General features: G+C 43.7%; 1 long non-coding RNA gene across 4 annotated transcripts in view; it reads left to right on the top strand.

Annotated features, from left to right (window-relative positions):
* Positions 1–5,635, top strand: part of LOC124240582 (uncharacterized) — a 37,630-nt gene extending 31,995 nt beyond the window's left edge. For all 4 annotated transcript variants that reach the window (XR_006888947.1, XR_006888946.1, XR_006888945.1 and 1 more), the window contains one exon: positions 4,235–5,635. This is a non-coding gene — a long non-coding RNA (uncharacterized LOC124240582). The remainder of the gene's footprint in view (positions 1–4,234) is intronic.
* The last annotated feature ends 10,234 nt before the right edge of the window (positions 5,636–15,869 follow it).

Here is a 15,869-nt window from a genome sequence, read left to right as displayed (position 1 = left end):
TTTCCGATTGTCTGAGTCATGGGCATTCTGTAAACGTGTTGTCTGTTAACTCTGTTCCTTGCAATGCTACTAAACGTTACCAAAAACATGAGATTTGGGGATTTGCTTAACCAGTGGCCACAGAGTGAAGCATAGATGGCTTTGGAGAATGGAGAATCTAGAGGAGGGATCTGGATGCTCCCGCGTGATCGTCTCTGTGAAGCCCTGGATCACATAGACGGGCTGGTCCAGGGCTGCAGAGCTGCAGACAGGGAAGTAGATCAGTCAGATGTCATTGGGAAAGGATCAGGTGGATTGGTGACAGCCCGGATCTGGGGTAAGATGAGAAATTAAAACAAGTCCCCTCTCTGAGCTTAGAATAAGAGGGAGATTGTTGTGATAGAAAGGTTGGGAAGAATAAAGGGTTTAAAGAGAAGAAAAATCATCAGTTCCCTATTTATTGAGCACTATGGGAGAAAAGTGTAAAACATATTCTTGCTTTCAAAGAACTTAACATTTTTCCTGGAGATAAAAGACAAAAGAATCCCCGGAATGACCAACAATTGATTTAGAGATCCATCCGGGCCAGGAAGAAGGCTGCTTCATGACAGGATAGCATTAATTGTGGTGCATAATTACTTTCCAAATGTTTATGTAGAGAATAACTATTGGAAGCTCATTTCTGGCCTGATGAGACAGAGAAGGCCATAGATAAAAGGTGCCATTTGAGCTGCTTTGGAAGCATTGGCAGGGATGACGAAGGTAGATAAGACCGGCAAGACGACGTGAGCACGAATATGGAGGCTGACAGGCCAAAGGCAGGGCGAGCGCTGGAAAGTAGAGTCCTGGGAGGTAAATAACTGGATGTAAAGTTAGAAAAGTAGACCGATGTGAAGGACTTTGAATACGGTCTGTGGAGTTAATTGCAGTATGAAATAATGGACTTTATATAAAAATATGCAAGTCTATTGAGTCTCCCACTGGCCATGTGACTTCTCCCCACTGCCTTTGACTCACTCTTTCAACAGTTCCTTGCAGGGCGGAGGTCTGGGCTGGTCGGGGAAGGTACGCTCACGTGCAGGACCATGAATGGTGTGGCATTGTAGTGCTTTTAGCTGAGGAGAAGAATTCTTCAAATCACAGCTCTCTGAGATGGATTAGTCATCATCTTTCTGCCACTTGAATATGTCACTTTGTTTTTCAGAGTGAGGAACAGACTGCTGATGGTCGGGCTTTCACCATTTACACCTTCAATAGGTACCAAGAAATTTGTATAAGTTAGGCACCGTCCTAGGCACTGGGGACGCAAAGATGAATAAGACACAGTCTGATAGGGGAGACACATAATTAAGAGATAATTACAGCAAAATGTGTAAAATGCAGTGATTGCCAAATACCTAAGAGGGGTGTGGGGGAGAGAAGACTTGGGCATCTGATCCAGCCCCAGGGTCCAGGGAAGTTTACCTACAGCTGCTGCTGTCTAAGCCAAGTCTTTAAGGATAAACAGAAGCTGGCAGGCAAGGGCAAGGAAGGGAGGGAGAGGGCATTGCAGGCAGAAGGGAGAACACAAAATGTGTGATAAAATTAAGAGAGTGAGTTCTGGAGTCTAATTACCCAGGTTGAAATTCTCTCTCTGCCACTTACTAGCTATGCAAGTTTTGGCAAGTTATTTATCCTCTTTCTGACTCAGTTTTCTTGCGTATAAATGAGAAAAATGATAGTACCTACCAGATAAGATTATTGTGAGGACTACCTGATACAACGCATATGAAGAAATTAGCATAGTGCCTACTACATGGTAAACACTCACTGAATAATAGCAATGATGATTATGATGATGACGACCACCAGAGGGTCAATGTTACTGGATGTGCAGTGGAAGATGAGACTTGGTGAGCACTGAGGCCAGAGACATAGGTGATGCTAAAACCTTTACCACTGATTTTTATTCTATAGGCCAATGGGAATTTTTTAAGAGTTTAAAGCATGGAAAATAGCATAGCAATATTTGTGATGTAGATAGATTCTTCAGGGCTTTGTGCAGTGCACTGATAGGAGGAGGACAAAACTGGAGGCCAGAAGTCTTGTTAGTGGTAGTATAGCAGTCCCAGTGAGAGATGATAAGGGCCTACCTAAGCCAGGGAAATCCCAGTAGGGACTAAAAGGAAGGGGCAGATTTGAGAACTTTGGGTGGCAAATGTGACAGGATTTGGTGAAGGAGAAGAAAGAACTGAGGACACTCCCAGTGCTTCTCATCTGGGAGATGAGATGAATAGCGGTCCATCTACTGAGAGGGAGAACGTATAAAAGAAGCCTGTATAGGAAAGACAAAGGTAAGATCAGATTATTCAGAAGAGCTGAGTGTGAGGAATCTGGGGGCAGCCAGGTGGAGAGGTCCGGTAGACCACGGTTTATGTCACAGTGAAACTCATTGGGAGGAGCCAGCTAGAAATACAGATTAGGGTGTTGCTAGTATGATGATGATTATGGAACCATGAGAGTGGATGAGATTGTCCAGAGAAACAACAAAAGAAGAGGATCAAGGATAAAATCCTGGGAGACACCACTGTTTAAGAAGCATGAGAGGATAGGCAGCCTATAAAACCAGGAAGGACTGATCAGAGAGGCTGAAGGTGAAACAAGAGAGAGTGGGGTGATGGAGACTAAGAAAGTGGAGAATGTGAAGAAGAAGGGAGAGATCAACTGTCTTCAAAACCATATGGAGGCCCACCGAGGTAGGACAGGGAAGGGACCAACTCATCTGGCAAGAAGGAGGGGAGGAAGAGATGTGAGATGAGGAAGGAGAGACAAAAGATGTTGATTCTTTGAGATATTGTGTTGAGAAAAGAGTAGAAGTAGCTAGAGGAAGGAAGGGAAAACAGAGTTAGAAGATGCTTCACGGTTTTTTTTCTTCTAGTGGGAGGGATTGGAGAAAGTTTGTATCTGATAGGAATGAACTTATGGAGAGGAAGAAGTTGTAATGGCAAGAGAAAAAGAAGATATTTGATGAACCAAAGTCCAAAAGGCCATAGGAAGGCATGATACCAAGAGCTCAAGAGGAAAGAATGCAATAGGAATAAAACAAACAAACAAAAACATCATCTTTTCCATCTTTTGTGAGATTCCAGGCAAGAAGATGAGTGGATGAAAGTTTTTGTAGGTGTGGACAAGCTTAAAGTTTGCACGTTAAGTCTCAGGTTTTTAAAAGATGTAGAAGTAGGGGGCCATATGCTCTAAGTGAGGGGTACGGGAAATTATTACGCCTTTCTGGAGAGTTGAGAAGAAGTGCAATTTCTACTAAAAGGGTGCAGCACATGGACAAGAGAAAGACTGTCCCTCAGTCCTGAAGCTCAGTTGAGGAAGACCGTGAATTTGTGGCATCACCCGTCTGAACTGTTGGACCATATATTTCCACCCTCCTTGAATGAGCTGAGTATAGGAGGAGAAACACAGGGTGCAGTGTTCACTCAGGGGTGGAGCATTGCCACGTGGGCACAGTGAAAGCAGGGACAAAGGGCCAGTGGGGGTGCTGGTGAGATGATAGTTCCGAGGAACAAGCCTGAGACCGGGCTCAGGAGGCTGACAATAGTCTTTCTGTCTTGTTTATCCCAATGAAGCTCAAGGGAAAGAAATTACCTCAGAAGAAATTATGCCTGTCTTATAATCATTATTCTTTAACAGATGAAATGCCATTTTCATTTTTGCTCCAATTACAATCACGAAAACAATATATTTAACTTCAAATATCTCTTTACCCTCGTCCTTGGGTTGTGCATCAGCTTGAAGTTTTGGAAACTCCAGAACCACTGGGTGACCTCCCACAGCAATCAGGCATTTTCCCAGCCACCTTGGGGGTAGCATGGTCTTTATGCACTTTTAGCAAGGATGCAAGGAACATTAACCCCGCCTGCTGAGGGGAGGCCCTCCAGCTCTAGATAGAAATGACAGAAGAAAGACCAGGAAGTCACTTAAGCAAACAAGCATCTGGAACATGTTGTGAAGATGAACCCAGTTAACCCTCACCGCCCCCCACCCCCTCACCAAATAAGAGTAGAGCAGGAGTGAAAAAGAAATTATTTTGAAGAAAAATAGGCCAGGCTGTGGTCTAATAGAAGTCGATTGGTTGGATGGAAAGATTAAGAACATAGCGAATGACAGTGTGTCGCTACCTTAGTTTAATCAGAAGAACCACCTTTTTTGGTTGTTGTTGGTGGTGGCAGCACAAGACTAGTAACGATTTCCTCTCTCTGTTCAGGACCACTCCCTCAGTGGATGGATAGAGCCCACGCCACTCGGGACGTATCACTGCCATGTCCTCAGGAGGCCAGGATGCTTTGACAATGCCCATTCTGATTCCTTTGGTGGATGTTTTGGAAAGGGCTCGCCTACGCATCTGCTACAGGAAAGCAAGCTCCTTGAGATGATCTATCGCGTGGAGACACGCAGATAGATTGCGTATCATCCTCGCTTTGGACAGAAGGGAGTTGAATTAAAGATCATATAAATATATCATTAAAAACAAAAATGGTATTTGAGCAGCACATTATGGTTTACAAAACAATTCCTCTTGTTACTATATCCGATCTTCACGAAAACGCTTTATAGAAGATTGTTATTGAGTAAAAACAACCCTTTACGTTTCTTAGCTTGAAAATATACTTTTTCATTATATGGATTTGATTGTATTGCTCTATTGCTTTCCTTGGTATTTCTAAGTCATTTGTGTTTCACTCCCTTACTCCTAAAATCTTCAATAGATTTCTAGAATTGAATAAAATTTCTCCTTCAACGCCCTCCATGCTTAGGCTCAAACTGTTCTTCCCACGTTAGCTTCTCTCCTCACCTCCTTGGAGACATATTTCTCTATCTTTGTCCTCTCTCTTCCTCCCTCCTCCATCCCTGCCTACCTCATCTGCTGAGCTCTCTGCTTCTAACAAGGCTCCATCCTAAACTTTAACCAGCTCTTCGCTTAGGTACCACCTCCTTAATAAACTGGTTCTTGTTTACACTCACATTTGGATGCAATCTCTTCCTTTCCAAGGTTCCCAATATATGTGATACCCTGTTTCTAAAACTGTCATAATGGTGTCGAAGACATTTAGTGAAGTGTCTTCTTAGATGGTAACTTCTTGAAAGCTCTGGCTTTTTTCTTTCTAATTCAAAACCCAGATCAAGCATCATTTTCACTGTGAATTCTTTTCCATAGGCATTTAATAATTCCCTTCTCTCCCTACCGTCTACTTTTTACATACTTTACACAGATGTGCTTATCACACTGTGTTGAAACGGTTGGTTTTGATGTTTATCTTCCCTGTCAAGCTGTAAGCAACTTGAGGCAGCACAGCATAGTGGTTAAGCAGCCAGACTCCTGGGTTTAAATCTCAGCTCTGCTGTTTACTACCAGTGTGACCTTAGGCAAGATACTTAACCCCTCTGTGCTTCAGTTTTCTTCTCTCTAAAATGGCGATAATAATAGTACCTACCTCACAGAGTTGCTGCAAGGATTAAATGAGTTAGTACACGTAAAACGCTTATCAGATGGTAGGCAATTATCATTATTGTCCTTCATATTTTTATTGACAAGAACAGTGCTTAAACTAAGCAGGCACACAGCAGGTGTTTTTTGAATAAATAAATGAATAAAGGAGAGAAAATGTACATGATGGTTCTTTCTAACAGATTCCAAAGTCAAAGATAGACCGTCCTCTCACCCATAGTTTTCCCACAGCAATTAATATGAGGTTTATAATAGGTGATCAATAAATATTTGTGGAGCGTGCTTTATAAATATTAATCCAGTGACTGGCAGATTGAGAAGGATAAAAATAATAAAGATGCAATGAATTAGGCTCATATCAAATAAATGGTGATGGTAGATTTGACATGAAGGTTGTGAGACACATTTCTCTCTTGTTTTAAAGCTCCCCGTTGGGAAGATTATTAAACTTGCATGCTTGGCTTTCTCCAGACTCTAGTTCTGTAATAACATGGCGGCTACCAACTGGGGTCACGGAGGGAGCCAGGGCCACGCAGTAGGAGAATCCTGACACTGAGAGTCTCTCGCCTCCAAAGGGCAGATGTGGACCCCGGACCCTGCCTCTGGGGAAGGTGAAGCGAGCCATGCAACAGCTCTGCAGGAGACCTGGCCAATCGGGACTCTGCAGCCCCGAGGAAGGCTGCCACCGCACTGAGGCTTTGGCTGAGAAAAGTGAATCAACTGAGGATTGCGAAAAAGCAGATTAAAAAAAAAAAAGCCCTTTTTGGCAGATTGTACAGGCAGGTATGGGGCTGTTTCACAGTCCAGCAAACATGCACATTCATGTCAGCGGCCATGCCGCAAAAAAGCAGGGGACTTGGTTGTTCTGCTAGAAATGCTTACACCAGCTCTGTCCCCTCCCTGCCTGCTCTGGCTTTGTCACTCGACTTTCCTAATTCTGTGTTAGGGAGGTTTTTTTTTACCCCTCCTCTCGGCTTTTTAAAGTAACATCGGTGGAGCAGCTAATGAGGCGGTGGAAAGCAAGCTGGTCGGTTCTGGGTTGCTAATGACTCCATTCCCGGGAGCCTAATCAAAGATTTGTACATTTAATTGCTGTCAAGTCAGCTCCAACCACCTGCCATTTCTGCAGCACCGGAGCTCCCAGCTCCGTAGCCCCTGATTCTAAATGAATCCATCACCATCTTTAAAGGCCAGAAAGCCGGGCTGCTGGGCAACCCTGAATGGGGTTCATCCGGGAGTGCAGAGACCAACAGGCCTTGCGGAGACCTGTCGCTGCCCTAACTGGGTCAGTGCTGGAGGGACCTGCATATTTCTTGGATCTACTTTTCCTGCTTCCAGAAGGAAAAAGGGTGGGCGTGGTGAGGATGGGGGTGTGGAAAGGGAGAGATGAGGGGAGAAGGTGACATCTGATCCCTTTCTTTCAGAATCTATTGATGCTTTTATCCTTAAAGATGACTTGATTTCCATCCCCAGCACATGGTTGTGCCATGGATCAATATTTGCTGGAGATCTGTTCCAATTAAAATGGTAATTGTTTTATCGTCTTTCTCTAATTCAGGTTGTAGTTATCCTCTGGGCTTTTTTTGAGATTTGGGGAATGAGAAAACAGTTAATCTGGACCTGAGTTTAACTTAATGGCAAAACAGGCTACCTCATGGGGATATAAATTAGGAAAGAAAATTAGGTCTAGCCTTTGTTCTAACTGCAGTAAAAAGTCTGAACTCACGGACCACACTCTCTTTATTCTTTTCACCTGTGAGAGGTACGTCAGGTAAACCTATTCTATCTGATCTAGTGAGGTCAGTCTCCAGAGCAGTGGTTCTCAAACCTGAGTCTGCGTCAGCCTCACGTGGAAGAGCTACTGAAGCACAGCCTGCTGGCCCCTCCCCAGTTTCTGATTCAGTCTGACATGGCTGGGGCCTGATGATTTGCAGTCTAAGTTCCCAGGCAACGCTTATCCCACTGGACTGGGGGAGCTATCTCAAGTCCTTTGGAAATGCCAATCTCACTATCCACAAGTGGATGAGATTGTCCTTTACCAAGAACTTGATCAGCTGTGTCTGCCTGCTAGGAACTGAGTTGGCCACGCGGAAGAGGCACTGACCCTGAGAACTTACATAGGAAAGGAAGGGATTGCTCCTTTTTTCTCCTTCCCATCACAGGCCCACATATCATGCGTGAAGGAAGGAGACGCGATGGGCCACGTCAGCGGTTGGGCAGGTGCAGTGCTTTGACCTACACACGAATAGCCCCTCCCATCCCGGAATTCCTTCAGCCAGAATAAAGCTACTTGTATTCGGGAATTTATTCTCCCTTAAGGTAACCGACCATCCTGATCTGCCCAGGGCTGAGGGGTTTCCCAGTGCTAACATTTAGAGTTCTGGGCAAACTGGGACGCTGTTCAGCGTATCTCCCCTTTGGTTTAGCAGAATCTACATCAAGAAAGGCATATTGCTAATTCAGATTTACAAATAAAATGAAGGTAAATATTGTCAGGCTATGTACATTTTTTCCATACCCCTGCCAAAAAAAGACCTAAGTGTTGAGACTGATAAATCTTCATTCATAATCCCCAGCTTGCCATTGGCAAATATTTGCTCCAGACAACTTTGGAACCAGACCCATTTTTCATTATTGACTAACAGTGAGGAGGTTTTCTTTTTCACTTCCTTATGAAAGAAATTTGCTAAACTTGAACTGATTTTTCTAAAATAGTAGCTTTTCTAAAATGAGGAAAGCCATCATTCCACTGTAATCTGCAGCTTCTCCTTGACCTTGACGTGAATTTCTGGCTTAGTCTTTTATGACCACCCAGTTGATCTGATGAAGATATTGTGGTGACCAGCTATATCCTCCAGCTTTCTGATACTTGTTGTTTTCTTATATTTGTCTTCTTCCACTCTGCACAGTTGTCACCACTTTCCAGACAAATGCACACTTGTTTTGATTTCCTCCTTGCTGCCCAGTCTATTTATATCAGGGGACCCTGGAAAGTGTGCAAGATAACCTTACTAGAAAGCTAAATTAATTAGAAAGAGCAAACACCGTATGATCTACTGATCAGATGGGAAAATATTGTTAATTGTTATTCACTTACTACCCCAAATCTTTCCCCAGAGTGCTTGAAATCACAGAAATGAGGTACACTTGCTCTTGCTCACCTTTGGAATTTAGATTTAAATGCATCCCTGACCTGGGAAGACAGAACAAAAGAATAATGGCTATCAATCTGACAAGACCGAGGAGGGCAAGTGTGTGTATACGTATTTTCATGGAAAAATTGAATTGGCAAGCCCTCTTGATGGAAAATTCAATGTTCTTTGGGTTGAGAATTCCCCAGCAGCAAAATGCCCTGAGTAGGGGACTCCTGATTCTGTCACTCTCTGCTCATCTTGAAAGGCTGTGCTGAAGCACCATTCTGGAATATCTTTTCCTGGACACAGTCCTTCTCCACCCCGAGCTGCTTTGGTCACTCCTTCCTCCATGTCACAATTATTTTGCGTCCCTGTTTTAGCCCTTATTCCATAGCCTTAGGATTGTCTGTGTATGCATTTATCTGCCAATTTGGCTGCAAACACTTTGAGGCCAGCATCCAGGATATATTCCTGATGGGCACCTTGCTGCCTCCTCCAGTGCTTGGCCTCCATAGATACTCAAAAATATTTGTTGATCGAATGACTGGCTGTTACTCTTGAAACGGCTTCGGTGATCCCATGCACAACTCTCAGCTGATCATTTCTAAGAATTTGTTGTAGTTATTTTACTACTGTCAGTGGGATTTGGGCGAAGTCAAGAGATTCTTGACATTCTGCCCTTGTAACACACAATCTGGGCACAGGCATACTTAAAGGTTAAGCTGGCCGGTACTTGAGAGACGTGATTAAAAACATAAGGTTGAAAAGGCAGTTGGTTTGCTTGATTTCACCTATAGTTCGTGCTCTTGCTTCACTTCCACGGGTCCCATAAAACCTAGAGCTGTGGAAAGTAGAACCACCAGGAAGCTTATCCTTCTTGCCACCTTATTTCTCCTGCCGCCTTTTCTGTATGAGTGGGAAAGTTTCTGCCTGCTTTGCTATGGGACAGGCAGACGCTCCGGCCCAGAGAGGCTTTTATTACCACCCTATAAACTTCACCAGGGACACTGTTCAAAATGGTAGCCTTGTGCCCTGGGACAGAGGTCTTTGCTCAGCTCAGCCTAACTCTTGTGCTCACTGCTTCTGTATTAATCTTGCCCAAGGATTAAGGAAATGGTCGAAGAAATGGAGAACATTCTCTTCTGGAAACCTTGACTTTACTGCAGGTGTGACTCGCTTTACCCAATAGATGTGGTCCCTAAGAGCTACGTGAAAATCACAGCTTTAGAAGTCTAGTCATATTTAAAATGCACTGGAAAAAGCTGACCATTTAATGGAGGTGTTTGTGAATACTTTCAGAGTCACATCTTTGGTAATAGCACAACAATCCATAATTTCTCTTCTGTGACAATGCAGGTTTTCATAAACAGAGTTTGCTCCAAGCAAGATGCACGAGAACTGTTTAAGGTTGGTGGCAGGTAGCATGGAGATGCACAATTATTAGCAATTATTAATATGCTGGGAGTCCTGTAAGGCACTGGCACTTTTGGGCTTTAGTTTCCCCTCTATTGTGCTGCCTCACCAGTGTCCCCTCCCCAATCCCTCCCCTGACGCCTCCCCCACCTGGAAGAACAAAGGAAAAAACACAAGGAACAGAGAAGAGACTCTTCAAATATCTTTCACTTCCTTCCGGAGGAGGGGCTGTTGCTAGGGGGTGATGAGGAACATTGAGACTGAAAAGAGAAAGAGAGGGGGAAAAATACAATCCTCAGAGTGTCGGGAAGCAGCAGGGTGGAATTAAGCCACCCCTGAACTCTTTCCTCTTTCTGGCCTGACTGAGAAGGGGACTCAGTGTGATCTGCAGTAGTGCAAACACAGCACTTGTCGTGTCCTGTTCCTACTCTCTGTCCACATCACTAACCCTGCTTCAACGGTTCAGGGCCTCAGTTGCCCATCTAGGCATTATGGAAGGTCTTTAAGCAAGGGTGCGATGAGAGGGTGCCATCCGTTTTGTGTGACTGTTACAGACCCACATAGGACTCTGTTGTTCTGTTAGGCAACGTGCCAGAAAGAGAGGAGAGAGTCTAGTCAGGATATTTAGCTTATCAGCTGCCACGGCAAGAATTTTCCCTGCTACAAACTTCCTAACATTCTGACCCTTCTGCTTTGAAAATTTCCAAGGCTGTTCCTATGCAACAAAAAACATTACATGATCTATGTTTCTTGCGCAATGTAGCAGCGGGTTGTACGTTACCAGGAAGACATGTGAAAGGTGTGATTTATTTCCCATTCTTTCGTGTGGGTGAGTCCAGTGATTTCCGATGGAACAACAGAACTCCGTGAGACACTGAAATGTTCCTGTAGATACCCGACTGCCGTGAGCCTCCACTGGTCTCTTGGGAGGTATGCAAATCAAATACTGGACACCTGGCCAACACAGAAAATAGCAGATAGTTCCTCTCAAAACTCCAAACATCCAGGTGTTTTCAGTCATTTAGTCAAAATACCTGAAGGCTGCCCCGAATTAAACTGTAAATTAGATGCTTAGTTTCAGGTAGGCACAGCCTGACTCTTCTGGACAAAATCTTGACATTTACTTTATGTCTCTTTTTCAGAAATTCACTGTAATTTTTATCTTTGCGGTGAGAGAAAAACTTTTATCTGTCTCCACCAGTCTTTCTTCATATTTTGATGATTGACTCATCTCAAAGATGGAGAGTTAAGTACAATTTAAGCCACTGCCACCACCAACATCAAGCAAACAAACAAGTGTGAAGTCAGAAGCCCTGTGGCCCAGCCCTAAAGTCTGCTGCCTTGCTAAGGACTAAGTCACATCCCCCCAAACCTCAGCTTATTCGCCTACACAACAGGGTTGATAACCCCTGTCTTGGAAACTTCTTGGGAGGCTCAATGAGATGCCGTGAAGAGGCAATTGGAAAGTACATGTACATCACCTCATATTTTTGCCCATAGATCATTCAAGCATCTGTCCTTTGCCCTAGAGGAAGACCATTCCCAACCTACACTACCAACAAGTTCTAGAAGTCAACAAGTTTGAAATGTTGTTCCCACGAGGGCCTCTCAGAACAGCAGTCCACTTGCCCTGCTGGGTGTATGTTGCCCAATCCTGACCCCATTTAGGCATCAATTCAATCATTCTCAATTAAGATCGTCTGCCTGAACATTGGAGTTAAGAGTAGAATAATCACACTTAGTCGGTTTTTAAAATTCTTTTTACAAAAAAATTTATTTTAAAATTATTTTGGGTCAAGTTTATTGAGGATAATTTACATATACTAAAATTCACTCTTTTTAGTATACAGATCTATGAGTTTGAACAAACATATAATCTTGTGTGACCACCATGAGGATCAACATATGGAACATTTCTGTCACCTCCAGAAATGCCCCTGCTCCCTTTTGTGGTCAACCTCTTTCCCTTTTCCAGCACCTGGCAACCATTAGTTGGTTTTCTGTCTCTATAGTTTTGCCTTTTCCAGAATGTCATGAAAATGCAAGCATAGGGCGTATAGCCTTTTGGGTCTGGCTTCCTTCACTCAGCATAACACATTCGGGATTCATCCATGTCGTTACATGTGTCAATAGTTTGTTCCTTTTTATTGCTGAGTAGTAAGTAGTCCAATGCGTGGATGTACTGCAGTTTCTATATCCATTCATCAGTTGAAAGACATTGAGATGTTTCCATTTTTTTGGTGATCATAAATAAAGCTATAAACATTTGTGGAAACTGTTTCATATGTATATACATTTTCATTAGACGTTTGGTTTTAAGAGACATATTTTAGTTCTAGATGAACAATCAGAGACTGAAAGATTTGGGGACCCCTGGGGAGAGGAGAGAGTATGTTTCCTTTAGCAGTCAGTCAGGCCCAGACCTGTCAGTTAAACATGGGCTAGTTGGAGCAAGAGACTGTTATTATTTTCACTGAGGATATTTTTCAAATAGAAATTAAAATTAACTCTACTTTTCTGAGCCCCTGGGGAAGAATGTAAGTACATGATGGCGACCATCAATTTAGGGGGCCTAAGGTTGTCTAGGTGGTTAAACCAACGTTTCCATGGATTCTGGCAATTCCCAGCATAGGTCGTCTGCGTGTACTCGATAAATTCCTTTTCAAGTCATGGGTAACTGTTCTTTAATAGACAAGGAAGAATATAGAGCCTGTGGGTAGTCTGTTAACAAACTCCTCAGGGTCATTCAGCTTGAATAAACTTTCTTTTTGACTCACTTAGGGGGAAATCCACGTTTCTTAGTTAAAATAGTTTTATTGGAATCGTTACTGTGCACAGGATACCAAGGTAATTATCAACCCCACTGAGGAGTCCGGTTTAGCACCAATTCTACCTGCTTTCTCCCATCAAAAAAAGGAGTTAGGGAGGAGTTACAGCCATATCAGTAAGAAAGTTTAGCTCACCCTGGAGTCTCATCGAGTCTCTCCCACCATCCCACCTCATTCCCCTGGGGCCATTGCAATCTCTAACACCTCACCACTAAATGTTTTCATCCACCCAGGAAACATTCACTGTGTGTTCACCTGGTGTCAAGCCCTTGGATGAGGGTGGGAGCTCACCAAGATAATTGCACTAAAGAATAATCTGACCTCTAACGTCCAGACGTCAATGTGAGTTTCAATGCTGACAGTGCTACAATCATATCAAGGCAATTTTTCAGGAGCAGCAGAGACTATAAAAGAACATGTAACTAAAATACAGTGTTAGATATGTATAATAGTCTCGTGTTCTGCTCTTTTAATTATACGTGTAGAGTATTTCAGCTTTATTTGTGTGGGCTGATCCTCTCTGAAAAATTATTTCAAGGAGGAAATGTGTTTGGAGTTCTGAACAACTAACTTATGGACACAACTTTGAATGCAGCCCATGAATAATTTGAGGAGTTAGGTCTCTCAATGGCTGATCTACCTAACTGCTAGGTTTGGGTTTATTAGTATCCATGTTGGGAGGCATCTGATCATCTGAGGTTCAAGTTTCATCAGGACCACTAACTAGCAAGGAGACTTTAATAATGTTAACAATAGAAATAACAATGATAATAACAGTGACCAGAGCTAACTGTCTATGAGCACAATGGCTCAGAGAATAGGTGTCGAGGTTAGCACCAGTTCTAATTGCTTTCTCCCTGTGCTCATCAAAATAGGTGTAAAGGAGGAAGCAAACAATGACTAGACTTAAATCTCAGTTCTGACGTGTTAACGAGGTGTTACTTAGCAAGCCATATAATCTCGCTAAACTGTGGATCTTTATCTGAAAAATGGGGATGAGAATAAGGCTGCTTCATAACATTGTTATGAGAATTATGTGGAATGGCAGAGGTATTTAACCTAGTGCCTGGTATACAGCATGTCCAAAGTAAATGTTAGCTGCTGTTATTTATTATTATCATTGTCCTTGTGTGTGTGTGTGTAGCCAGGCAGAATGAATTGGAAAAGAAGTGAGTGAAGAATTACCCTTCCATATTTCAAAATGATAGACTCAGAGACTGGTAAAGAAGATTCTACCTTCCTCCTGTTGGAGAAAGAAACAGATCCGGACAAAAGACCTTAGTCTAAAATATGAAGGGGTAATCTCCCACCTGGGCTGATTAGGGATATTGTTTCCACAAACAGAACAAATGTGTGAAAGCGTCCTGGGTGAGGGTGAGTGGCTAGTGGACAGTGGAAGGACAGAGAGTCACCTCACAGAAACACAGCTTACGCAGATCCCATGAAATCAGAGCAGGGACTGAGACAGCTCCCCACACCCCTTCCCTTCCCTTCCGTTGTCTCCCCTGTTTCCTCGCTCTCCTTCTTCCCACAGGGCCTCTTCTTTCTCCTTCTCTTTGGGAAGCTGTCCCATTAGCCCAATTCTTTCTGCTACCTGATCTTCTCTTTCTCTGCTTGCTCCTCACTGAGCAAACTGATCAAAAGTCTGCCCTGGCCTTACCTACCCTATGTAACCCCATAGTTAAAGGACACAGCACCATCTGGCTTCATCCTCTGGCGTCTTATTTCAATATCCAGAAGGAGAGACTCTGACCGTCTAGGCCTCAGCTGTGGGTAGAGGGGGAAGGGTCGTGTGGGCCGTGGGGATGGTGGGTGGTGAAGTTTTCGGAGAAGGAAGCACATGTACCATACAAGTGTAGAATTGGGACATCAAGACATAGAGGCAATGCATGAGAAAAAAATTGAGTGGTGGAATTTAGCTGCAACATGCACCAAATAACCTACTTTAGGAGTATTTTCGTTACAGCCAAGCATACGGTTTCCTCATTGGTCAGAACACAAGTGGAACGTTTTGTTTAGCTCTAGATCTCACGCAGGGAAGGCTGTCAGGAGAGTACAATGTCTACAATAATTGGAGAATGTTTAATCTAAGAAAAAATAGTATTTTAGGGTACTTTTCAAAATTCAGAGTAGGATTAGCTGTGTCTAAATGTCAATGGCTCTTTTTTGTGAAGGAAACATGCCACTCTTTCCTTCCTGCCTGTTTTCCTTCCTATCTTCCCTCCCACCTTCTTTCCTTCCTGCAATGCACAGGCAGAGCCACATGGAGCTGTGCCACAGGCATCTAGGGAGCTCCTGGTTCCCAACAGTCAGACACTGTACTGCTGACCCAGGGCTCCAAACATGGATGGCTTCACGGGCTTCACATTCTGGTGGAGAGGTGAACCTTTAAAGAAGTGTCCCTAAAAGCAGTAGCTATTGTGACTGAGATGGACAGAGGGCTCAGCAGAGGCCCAAAGAGGGCAGGAGTCAGCAGGGATCAGCTTGGTCTGAGGAGGTGAGGGGAGGATGGGATGCTGGGGCCAGCCCTGAAGGGCCCATGGAACTTCGCTCCCGCGATCGAAGGGGAACAGTGTTTCAGATAAAGTAACAAAATTCATTACTGCTGCACGGTCAGGGAACTAACCCTAAGTGGTTCCACAGGGTTAGAACTTGCCATGGGAAGGGGGTTAGGTGGAGTATTGGGACATACAACCGGGGAGCTAAGCTGAAGCCTGGTCATGGAGTGGGAAGGAGCTTTATCATGTAGTGTTAGAGGGGCTTCAGCATAGCGTTTTACAGAATGTATCGATTCCATTTGAGTGGTGAGCCACAAAGGGTGAGGTTAAAGGCAGAATTATCAGTTATTGACTATTGCAATACTCCAAGAAAGAGATCTTCGGGACAGAGAGAGGGCAACAGACCCAAGAGGCTGTTTTCAAAAGACAGACTCACCTGGGTTTGATAATCAATTAAATGGGAGAAAGAGTGGTATATGGGGCCTGGTTTCTAAGCGGTTGATCTGTGGTTCTATTAGTT

The sequence above is a fragment of the Equus quagga genome, chromosome 6 (genome assembly GCF_021613505.1).
Source record: "Equus quagga isolate Etosha38 chromosome 6, UCLA_HA_Equagga_1.0, whole genome shotgun sequence".
NCBI lineage: Eukaryota > Metazoa > Chordata > Mammalia > Perissodactyla > Equidae > Equus > Equus quagga.
This window is presented reverse-complemented; position numbering and strand designations above follow the sequence as displayed.